Source organism: Papaver somniferum, chromosome 6, assembly GCF_003573695.1.
Source record: "Papaver somniferum cultivar HN1 chromosome 6, ASM357369v1, whole genome shotgun sequence".
In the NCBI taxonomy this organism is placed as follows: Eukaryota; Viridiplantae; Streptophyta; class Magnoliopsida; order Ranunculales; family Papaveraceae; genus Papaver; species Papaver somniferum.
The window spans coordinates 157,135,806-157,147,246 of record NC_039363.1 but is presented as its reverse complement, the minus strand read 5'-3'; the positions used below and the strand labels follow the sequence as shown (position 1 = coordinate 157,147,246).

General features: G+C 36.4%; 2 long non-coding RNA genes across 16 annotated transcripts; one reads left to right on the top strand and one right to left on the bottom strand.

Moving 5' to 3' along the window:
* The first annotated feature begins 2,327 nt into the window (after positions 1-2,327).
* Positions 2,328-4,551, top strand: LOC113286339. The gene is made up of 3 exons (XR_003329238.1): positions 2,328-2,466; positions 2,906-2,948; positions 4,291-4,551. It is a non-coding gene; the product is annotated as an uncharacterized LOC113286339 (long non-coding RNA).
* Positions 4,552-7,792: 3,241 nt separating this feature from the next.
* On the bottom strand, positions 7,793-10,866 carry LOC113289887. Of its 15 annotated transcripts, XR_003331216.1 has the most exons (8): positions 10,344-10,866; positions 10,067-10,191; positions 9,667-9,796; positions 9,329-9,425; positions 8,722-8,775; positions 8,517-8,573; positions 8,111-8,362; positions 7,799-8,027 (listed from the first exon to the last, which is right to left on the bottom strand). It is a non-coding gene; the product is annotated as an uncharacterized LOC113289887 (long non-coding RNA). The 15 variants fall into 15 exon arrangements; XR_003331217.1 differs by adding an exon at positions 9,812-9,887 and having other exon boundaries at positions 8,111-8,573; positions 9,329-9,732; XR_003331208.1 differs by having other exon boundaries at positions 8,111-8,367; positions 9,329-9,796.
* Between the last annotated feature and the right edge of the window lie 575 nt (positions 10,867-11,441).

Below are 11,441 nucleotides of genomic sequence, written 5' to 3'. Positions count from 1 at the left end.
CTTCTGCCATTAATGTTGTATAACCCCAAAAGGCTCAGCAATTGCACACATCACGCTTCATTGTTCACGCATAGCCGCGGTTGCATCTTGACGTCCCACCACAGTTCAAGTTGATGGTTTGGCGTGATATTGGTGCCTGTCCAACTGATACCAAATAGTGATGTGTGGTGCGCGTGGAGGGTTGACGAATGGTGCGATTGGTGGATTGAATATAACTACGAACCCACTTGTACTTGAGCATTCCTTGAATGATGAGATGTTTGTGTTATAAATAAGAAAGCGATGGAAAATAGAGAGGAGGAAGAAAAAGGGAATTATTATTGTGTGGGCCTTTGTTTATTATACAAGGTTGGACATGAGAACATCTTAGTAAATAGGGGAAATTAGGGGGAGATCAAAAAAAAATAATATTCTCATATTCTCAGGTCCACAATTAATTTTGTATACCGTGACACACATAATTATATGAAATTATTATATAAATCAATACATAACTGGTTATGCATACTATATTTTCAGGCATAACTCGTTACGCAGCCTAATTTTTCAGCGGTATAATTGGCAGCGCAACTTGGACATGACATATCTAAAAATCCGCGTCTTAGAATTTTACAAACTTTATATCGTTGGAAATCTTTTTAAAAGAGCTACGCAACGAGTACAAACAAGAATATCAAATTTTTGTTTTTAACGAAAAAATCGGAGGTGATCCTCATTTTAGGGAATTTTTTTGAAAACTTGATACTTAACCATTATGCAGTCACCAAAAACGATGCATAATACATTCTTCAGACGCATAACGAATTATGCAACCATTTTCTCCACTGCATAACAAATTATGGATTTGGATAACAAAATTATGCATCTATAACAAGTTATATTACCATTTTTTGGTTGATTTTAGCCGTACATATAAAAAATTGATGCATAATGCAGTATGCATCCATATTTACGGATGCATATCAGGTTATGCATCTATTTTCTCGATGCATAATGCATTATGTAGCCATATTTTCGGACGCATAACAGGTTATGCAGGTTTTCTGGACTGCATAACAAGTTATGCAACAAATTTTGTAGATGCATAACAGGTTATGCATCCATTTTCACGAATGCATAACATGTTATGCAGACAGTTTCTCGACTGAATGACATGTTATGCAGTCATAACCACATCATCATCTTCTTTCATGTTTCATTAACTCCCAAGCAAACCATTATCTTTCAGTTATTCGGAGGCTCTTGGTCAAAATCATGTATTTACACCATCATCTTCTTTCATGTATTCACAATACATTACACAGCCACCAAAAAATATGCATAACACATTCTGCAGATACATAACGAATTATGCAACCATTTTCTCCACTGCATAACAAATTATGCATTTGGATAACAAAGTTATGCATTGTTTTGGTTGATTTTAGTGCGTACATAAAAAATTGATGCATAATGCAGTATGCATCCATATTTACGGATGCATATAAGATTATGCGTTTATTTTCTCGATGCATAAAAGATTGTGCAACAATTTTATCGATGCATAATGCATTATGCAGTCATATTTTCGGATGCATAACAAGTTATGCATCTATTTTCACGACTGCATAACATGTTATGTAGATATTATTGTAGGTGCATGACAAGTTATGCAACCTTATTTTTTGTTGATTTCAATACTAAGAAAAAAGTAGCTGCATAACGTGTTATGCAACCGTTTTCTGGACTGCATAACAAGTTATGCAACAACTTTTGTAGATGCATAACAGGTTATGCAACCATTGTCATAGCTGCATAACAAATTATTCAACCATTATGACCAAACATGCTAGCTTGGCCGCGCCTAAACCATGCCAAAGCCATGCCTCCATGCCGCTGGTTGCCAAATGGAAGGTTGCAACAATCAACGGCTGTCCTTCCTCCCGAGATGTAGATCTCAGCCGTACAAACTTGCCACCAAACGACTTGTGGCAATCTCTTGACTACGGTGCCAACTCTTGGCCACGGTTCCAAAACCCTAATTTGGCCACGACGCCAAAGCCCTAAGTTGGCCATGCCAAAACCATGCCGGTAGGACTGGCAATGGATAGCCGAAATCCGAGATCCATTTCCGAAAATCCGACATCCTAAAGAATTTAATCCAACATATTGGATATTGGAATCCGATAAACAATCGGATAATACCTCTTATCGAAATCGGAATCGGATTAAGATCTTTCCGTTAGGTTAATATTCGACATCCGATAGCCTAGGGGTGTACTTGTAATTTACTACCCCTATGTATTATCGATAGACTCGGAGAAGTGAGAACCTATACTCTCTATTCTCTAATATCTACTGACTACTGTATTATCTTCCTTTTTTTTCATTCTACATCTAACACAGAAGAGAATCAGATCGAGAAGTTTGAGAAGATTGGGAGAGACGGACTGAGTGATTATCAGAGACTCTCAGAGAAGTAACTAAGTAAGTCATGAATCTAATGATTCTAATGTTTCAAAGTTAGGTTTTTTTTTCTTCCCAAAATCGATTGCATATTTTGATGTATGATTTTGATGTTCTTCTAATGATTCTAATCTAATCGAAAGACTAAGTAAGTCATGAATGTTTCTATAATTCTATGTTTAATTTTGAGAATCAATTTTTTTCCTGAGAAAATTAGGGTTTCGATTTTTGGGACCTTTCTATTCTTTTGAGTTAAATAGTAATGGTTTTCTTCAATTTGATTTTGGTTGAGTATATGTGAAATATTAGCCAGCCAATTAACAATCAGTGCATTGTTGACTTTAGTCGTCCTGCATCTCCTTGTGGATTATTTGGATTTTCGATAGTATTCTTTCTACTAGACAATATGTTTTGCAAGATTGTATACTCACTTATGTAGTGATGTTTGTCCCCTTAACAGAAAGAATCACCACTAGGGAAAGCAACAGAATCTGCTCATCCAGGTAATGTTCTTTGATTTGTTGTTTTTGTCGTGAGCTGTAAGAATTCTATGAGCATTATATTTGCTGTGACACTGGTGATTTTGGGTTAATTCTTCACTAACTGTTAGTGTCCCAATAGTTGATCTGTTTATAAATTTTTAGTAGAGCTGTGAATGTACATTTATTCTGAACTTTCAGACTCTGAACTTTCAGACTTTAGACTTTAGATTGCACTTGTAATTAAATGACGCATGATTGAAGTAGACAGATCATAGACTCGCAGACCATTTGGTTGTGAAAATGTTGGGACCCATTCATCTTAAATTTTCCCACAGAGTGAGTGATGCGCCTCAGATTAGGTTATTTGACTTTGAGAGATATCAGTGAGACACCAACTGTGTTAATAGCTCGATTAATCAACCATTTCGTATGGTATTAATTAACCATTAATTCTGATATTGCATGATTAAAGTAGACAGATCATAGACTCACATACCGTGCTTAACAGAACAGTTGTGCATTCTTCACTTAAGCATATGGTTGCGTTGGATGGTTAGTTATCTAATGTCCATAGTTTGCAGTATCTATCCAAGATTTGTTCCATGTAATTAGTATGCTTGTACCAACTGACCATATGTAGTGCTATCTGACTAACGAAAATTCAGGCTTTATGATATCCTTTTTGTTAGAGAGTAGAGCTGTGTGCAGCCTGTAGCTGATTCTCCATGTCGTCTCACTAATCAACAAAGAAACAGGATCTTTATCAAGCATATGTAGAATTGCTTGTTCACCTTTTATTCGTCTTCAGATATTTTGTTTGGTATCCAGCTGAGTTTATGCCAATTTGTGACTTTGTCATTTCCCTGCATCTATTATTTTCTCAAATTCGAACACTTATTCTCTGCTAGACTTTCCAGCACATATTCTTTTTTTTTTTTTTTGATAAGGTGTCTCTTTATATTTGCTGCCTGCATAGATATGTCGCATCATTTTCCCTGCTATTAAGAAACCAGCACCAAAGTATTAAGAAACCTACCCTGCTTTCGTACTGCTAGTAGTGTTCCATTAGATGTGTTTTGTTTTATACTTCATTGAGATGATTTAGATTGAGTAAGGACAATGGCTTATGTCAAGTCCAAGTTATCATGAAAATTTGTACAGTATTTTGTAGTTACTGCGAAAAAGCTGTAGTGGAAGTGATCTTGAATCTTGTAATGTGAATGACTGCGAAAAAGCTATTCAGCTCAAATTTTCTAATGTTGAGATCCCATTATCTTTTGCTTGGTTAGCATGAAGGTATGTGTGTTGCACTGTTGCTTATAGTGGTTCTTATCAAGTGATTATTTGTGATTTGTGAATGCAGATACGGAAATCGTGGACTGAAGTGAAGTTGATGCAATGATATAACATGCCAGGCAGCCAAGCAAGATCACACTAAGTTACACTACTCACCAGCGTGTTGACATTGTTAGCCTCTGTGACTGTTACTCTGTTAAACATTGCTTTTTTCTTTTTTGGCTTTGTTGTAGCCTGTAGTGTACTTTCTTTTGCATTCGCTAGACTGTGTTTGTGTGGGTTTGTACTTTTCACTGAACATTTTGAACTTAAAAAGCCAAAGACTGTTTTTTTCAAGATTTTAGTTTTTTCCTAGTTATCGGATATTAACGGATAAAAATCTGATATCCGATAGCTTAACCTTAACCTTATCGAATTGGATTTTTTGATATCCGTCGGATATTATCGGATATCCGATAATTCTTAACCTTATCGGAACTGCCAATATCTGCCGGATATTTATCCGTTGCCGGCCATGCCTCCATGCCGCTGACTGCCAAACGGGGTGGCAACAATCAACGGCTGTCCTGCCTTCTGAGATGCAGATCTCAGTCGTACAAACTTGCCACCAAACGACTTGTGGCAATCTCTTGGCTACGATGCCAACTCTTAGCCACGGTGCCAAAGCCTTAATTTGGCCACGCCAAAGCCATGCCGGCCATGCCACTGGCTGCCAAACGGAAGGTTGTAACAATCAACGACTATCCTTCCTCCTGAGATGCAGATCTTAGCCGTACAAACTTGCCATCAAACGAATTGTGGAAACCTTTGGATACGCTGCCAACTCTTTGGCCACGACACATATTTAGCTGTGCCAATTCTTTGGTCACGGCACCAAACCCTAATTAGCCACGCCACGCAAGCCATGCCAGCACCGTGGCCACGCCACTGGCTACCAACGGAAGGTAACCACGATCAACGACTAACCTTCCTTTCAAGATGCGAAGTCTCAACCGTCAAAAGTCACCACCGAACCGGTAAGCCTCTCGATCTTAACTTCCCAAACAATAGCAACATGCTACACGTTTTCCACGAAAACAATCGAGACATCAAAACATGTAACAAACTGGGGGATGCTCATCAGGGTATTGGTCTGGCGGTTTACAACGTGTGGCGTACAGTACACCTGTTACAAGAAGGTGTCATAAGAGTGAGGCGGTTAGTAAATACAGGAAGTAATGGTGAAACGTTTCCTTCATTATGGAAACATCAATTCCAGGCGTTACCCGTTACCACTTTCTTCCATTTACTCAACTGTTTCCACTTCTTACGAGACTGTGGTATGTTTTTGTTGCGACTTGTATAAATAGGTCTCACCTATTTCCACTAAAGGACAAGTTTTGGTCAGGAGAATACAACACTCAGAAATCACTTGTTAGCTTTCCCATCTGTTAGCTTTTCACTTTCTGATACAAGTCGTCAAAAAACTACTCTTCCCGAATCAACCATTCTGGTCTCAGCACTCTCTTCGCTTCCCTCCCTAGACCAACCCTTCTCCTTCACTTTGTGACTGAAGCAAGTCTGGAACGGCCATTTCTTGGTTTAGGCCGGATTTGTACAGATTGATCTCTCGAATCAAAGTACTCCCTTGCAGTACATTGTTTAGGGTTTAGACTCGTTTCTCACCCACACACTCGAAATTACCAAAATCAACATAAACTGTCAAACAATAAGACATTGACATAATCGTATGAATGCTATTGTGATTGTGTGTATGGGTAAAGGTGAAGTTTTCATCCTAGGAAACAATGTTTGCATTTGTTTAAAGGAAGTACATTCATGAACTTGTTTTATGAATCGAAAGGAAATCGCTAGGCTTATTGGTATTGTTATTCATTACATATATTTGGATTACCAATATGTGTGAGTTAGTAGAACCGATCATAATTTGTTATGTATCTTGGTAAAACTAATCACAGTGCCTGACTTATGTATTGGTATGACTTTTATTAGTGTAACCGATCCTAAGTAATCACCTAAGATGGTATGATCGATATTTGTAATTGGTGTGACCGATCCTAGTAATTGGTGTGACCGATCACAAAAGAGTTGTGTAATCGATCCTTGTAATTGGCGTAACCGGTCCTAGTAATTGGTGTAACCGATCCTGGTGACTTGTGTAACCGATCACAAGTAATACCATGAGAATATGGTATCCGGTCCTGGTAACTGATATAACCGATCCTGGTAACTGATATAACCGGTCCCAGTAACCATATTAAGGTAGAACCAATCCTTGTGTTTGGTAAAATCGTAAGCCCATGATTAGTGATTTGATATTTGATCAATCACATAGTTCTTATAATACATATGAACCAATTCTAACTTGTTTGGAAGTGTGGTATAATCGGTTCCAAGATTGTAAATATGAAAGAGGATTTACAAAGAAAAGATGTCGACATACTTTGAACATGTTCAGTAATTGTTATCTTTTATTGTTCAAAGATATTCCTTAATAACTCAAGGAGCTCCCGGACCGAAATAAATTAAGAATCTTTTAATTAAGGTTATTAGTTTTATATGCTTTTAATACCAGCAATTAGATGCATGTTTAGAGAATAAAAATTGGTAATCTGCATTTACTAATTGGAGATTTTCTAGTGAGATTTCGGAAATATTGGACAAATCATTTCCAGAAATTATGAAAACTGATTAAGGCATTTATTGCATATCTTGAGAATATTCGGTTTTGGAAATTCCTTGGTGTCCAAACATCCTTGGTCTATAAATACCTAAGTTTGCATTTCGAGCAAACTATCCTAAGAGCCATGCAAACTTCATCTTTTTGTTGTTTTTGGTGGAGCCGTCTAATCGGAGAGGAAAGTACCCTAATTAGGCGAAATCTCTTAGACCGCTCGTTTAAAGACTTCTGTGGGATCAAGAAGCGTCTACGAGTACCATTGGTGGGAAACTGGATAATTGCAGTTTATTTTAATTTTCGATTGGTTTGATTGACTAACGGTTGTTGAACTTTGATTGCACCTAGTTTGTTTATTCTTGAGAATCTTCTCTTCTGATATAAAATTCAGTCAAACTAGATCGAAGTATCGACGGTATCTTTAGTTTGTAGATCTAAAAACGTCTTGTGAAAATCCATTGTTAACAGACTCCGTTCTATGTGTGATTGATTACAAGAGATTCAAGTGGTGTTGTGCAGGTGTTTATTGAAGATTAAAGAAGATTTGAAGACGAGGAAGATTTCTTATTTGGTTTCGATAACTTTGGTGTGCACCACTAAGCCAGAAACCAACTTTTTCGACAGACTAGGTCTGTCGTTAATAGATATTATTGACAGACCTCGCCTGTCCATAGGCCTGTCGTTATTTGAGATGTAAAACAGTAATTGATAGTAACCTACTGTCAATACTTATCAATATTAAACTCTGTCAATAATTTTAAATTTTTGACGGACATTACTTGTCATTAATTCCAAAATTGAATTACCAGCCAATATATTATTTTTAAATTATATAAAATTATTTTTTTAATCCTTAAATTGCAAATAAAAGTAATATCGAAAACTAAGAGCATTTTAACTTCAAAACAAATTTGGTATATATTGTAAAAGTTCTGTCATACAAATTCTTAGTCCAAACAACATCGAAGAAGACCACATCAAAAAGAAAAAAGCAAAGGCTAAAAGAGTATTAGAACCCATAATCATTAGCCCAGCTTGCCAAACTTCAATTCCTACATATTTGATTGCCTTAGCACGACAAGATCAGGATCATCCACGTACCAAAACGGCTTTCCTTCAATTCCTGTCTTTTAAATAAAGCCCTATTAGCAGTCCCCAACATTATTAATCTTTCTAGATTCCCAATCTCATTAAATATACAGCATCATACCTTGGGTAACACCCTTCCAGATCAGGAATTAGGAGATGTTCCAGTCGAACAGGTTGCTCCCGCTTCATGACACCCAGGTGCCTGAGTTGGTTTCAAAGCAGCTTGTGCAGACATAGTCGCAAAACGGAAGTTACAATCAAAACGAAAGAAAACAGCTAATCAAACCTTAGTTCTGACTTCTGATGGAGGAGGAAACAAAATAAGAAATCAACCCTATCAAATGGTAGTTCAGTTGAAGAAAAACTTTAGAACCTACACTGGAAAAAAAAGCTTTATTCATTAGCTATAGTTGAAGGTTTGAATCATTCAGACAGTTAAGGTTTGCAAGTTAAGATGCTTCGCAAGACAGACGTCAATGTTTGATGGCGAAAAGCAAGAAAGCATTGTGTCGCGTTAAAGAACTCACCTATAACTCAGCCACATCAAATGGTAGTTCAGTTGAAGAAAACCTTTAGAACCTACACTGGAAAAAGAACTTTATTCATTAGCTATAGTTGAAGGTTTGAATCATTCAGACAGTTAAGCTTTGTAAGTTAAGATGCTTCGCAGGACAGACATCAATGCTCGATGGCGAAAAGCAAGAAAGCATTGTGCCCCGTTAAAGAACTCACCTATAACTCAGCCTCCCTCCCCAAAAGTAAGGTCATTCAATATGTTACCGACATCTGCAACGTAATGGAAGTAAAAATCCACATTATATCCAGTTGAGACTTATAAAAACAGAATCAAACCGACAAGAAATTTAAAAAGACCTAGGGAAAAAACAACCAAACATAGTGGGAGAAACAATTTAAAGAAGAATACTATGTCTGCACGAGCTGCTTTTGATGTGTTTGATGACAACAGGGATGGGTTCATAGACGCAAATGAGTTGCAGAAGGTTCTGTCTGCTTTGGGAATCAGAGAAGGACTAACATTGGAGAATTGCAATATAATGATCAGAAGATTTGATGACAACAGTGATGGGAGGATAGATTTCAATGAGTTTGTGAAACTAATGGAGAACAGTTTTTGCTGATCCCTTTTTTTCTGTAACTAAAGCAAGACTATCTATTTTCCTCTAGCAAAGGAAGTCTAGACATATTTGTTGATTTAAAAACAATTTTTTGACTATCATTGTATGAATGAAGTAGATTAGATTAATGCATTCAATTAGAAGCCATTCAATTTATTATGATTAACAACCAAATAAAACGAAGGAAGGCATGATGGACTTACAAGTATATTATGACTCTTGAGGCTGAAGAGAAAAAAAAGCTCATAATGAATACTCCCATATAGAGCTTCTCCAAATTCCTTTTCGTCAAGTAGTTTTCTGTTGTACCTCAAAACAGAGATTACCTGATAAGTGATAAATAATACTGATATTTATGGGTTTTGCCAAATCAATGAAATTTCACTACCAAATAACCAATTTTAAGAACAAATTGTGACCAAAAAAATAGCTCACAAAGGCTAAACTTTGCAAGTATTAACAGAATACAATTTGTGATTCAGATGGCCACTCCATCCTCGACAAAAAAATGCAGGCCTGGAAGAGAAAGTAAGCACCTGACCTTTATTTAATCGAACACCTTTCTTGGCTAGGCAATCAGCCAGCACAAACCATGGCATTGTAGAATCTGACGAAATAAGAAAATTCATTATTCCATGCTCTACAGCCCTTTCAATGGATTCAATAGCATTCTGCAATGTAATTACCACCAGATTCAGCATTGATAAAATCCCCAATGACAATTTCAACTGAATTTGATCGAAATCAATGAGGTTGGTGAATCTAGTGGGAGAAACTATTAGATAGAGCCCAATTGGACCATCAGAATCTTAAGAGAGAACGTTTTAATTCGTACCTAGCAAATTTACTAAGCATTTATCTAAACAGACTGATATGAAATCAACATGAACGGAGGAGCGGCAGAATAATTATTGGATTTGAGATGGATGCGGATATGATACCTTGATGGATTTGAACACTTAGCTTGACCAGATTGGTACTGTAATGTACCCTCCAGCATCGACTCTGCCATAACCACCCTCTTCTCCATCAGATCAATCTATCTCATAGTCTACTTGTATTTCCCCTGCATATATACATCTGGTCTATCAGGATGTATAAAATGCGCAGGCATCAAAGATACACATCTAATTACATGCCAAGACCAGATGCACATCCAAGAACATAGACTGTAATACAAGTATCATGTAAATAATTGAAAATAAAGTAAAGACTTACCTTTAATTGAGTTGGTTGCATTTAAAACTTTGACTGAGGTTTCTAAAAAGATGTAACTTAAGAACATTTCCGGGAACAGCCAAGGAAAGTTCTCTGCGTTAGTTATCAATAATCAGAGGTTGAAAACCATATTATCTTGTTGCAATAGCAGGAAAGCTATGAAAATAAATTAATAACAGATAAATTCTAAATAGGTCCAAATCCGAAAGTAGTTCCCGTTCAAAAACATCAGATGGGTGATGTAGATTTAGATTCACTAATTACGAATCTGAAATCAATTTTAAAATCGGATCAAACGATTAATAGATCAGTTGAATCATAACGATAAACCCTAAAACTTGGTGATGAAATGTTTTCGAAATGATTCGTAGGTATTAGTTCAAAATGATGAGAATCGTAACAAGGTTACAAATCGATTATGATTGTGAATGATCAGATAAGAAATTCAAAGTGAAATCAAAAGTTTTTAGGTTTCTCAGAACCTTACAAAAAAACCCTGAAAATTCTTTATGAAACGGATAAATTAAAACTCGCGATCGAATTAAAAAAGTGAAAAATAATATATAGAAGCCCCATTAAATGGATCATTCAGTAATGTAGGAATTACCTATAAGTACTAGTTTAGTGATACTAATTAGTGGCAGGTCCACCCATTAAAACCCAGTAAGCATAGGTCCATAATTAAAAGAAAACATGAAACTGGATCTAATTTTTTAAGCCTAGGTCCTCCTGTACACGTGCGGGACACATGTGACGTATTATCATAATTCCCAAAACACCCCGCACTATATAAAAACGGATAGAGACGTTCGTTTCTTTTTCATTCTCTCAATTTATGTTTTCAGAGAAGACGTCTGCAAGTGAAGATTATTTGAGGTCTTTGTTCGATTCGTGAGTTCGAGCTCTGCAAGTGTAATCGGTAGGTGGATTTTTTGTTCTTACGATATTCGTGCTTGATTTTTTAATTTTTTTACTTCGATTTTGATAAAAATCCTTCAGATCTAGATAGAAAGTCATGTTTTATGTTCATTTCATTAGTAGATCTGATGTTTTAATTCCATTTTGTTGGTCTTTGGTTTGTTTTTAGTTTGCTTTTGT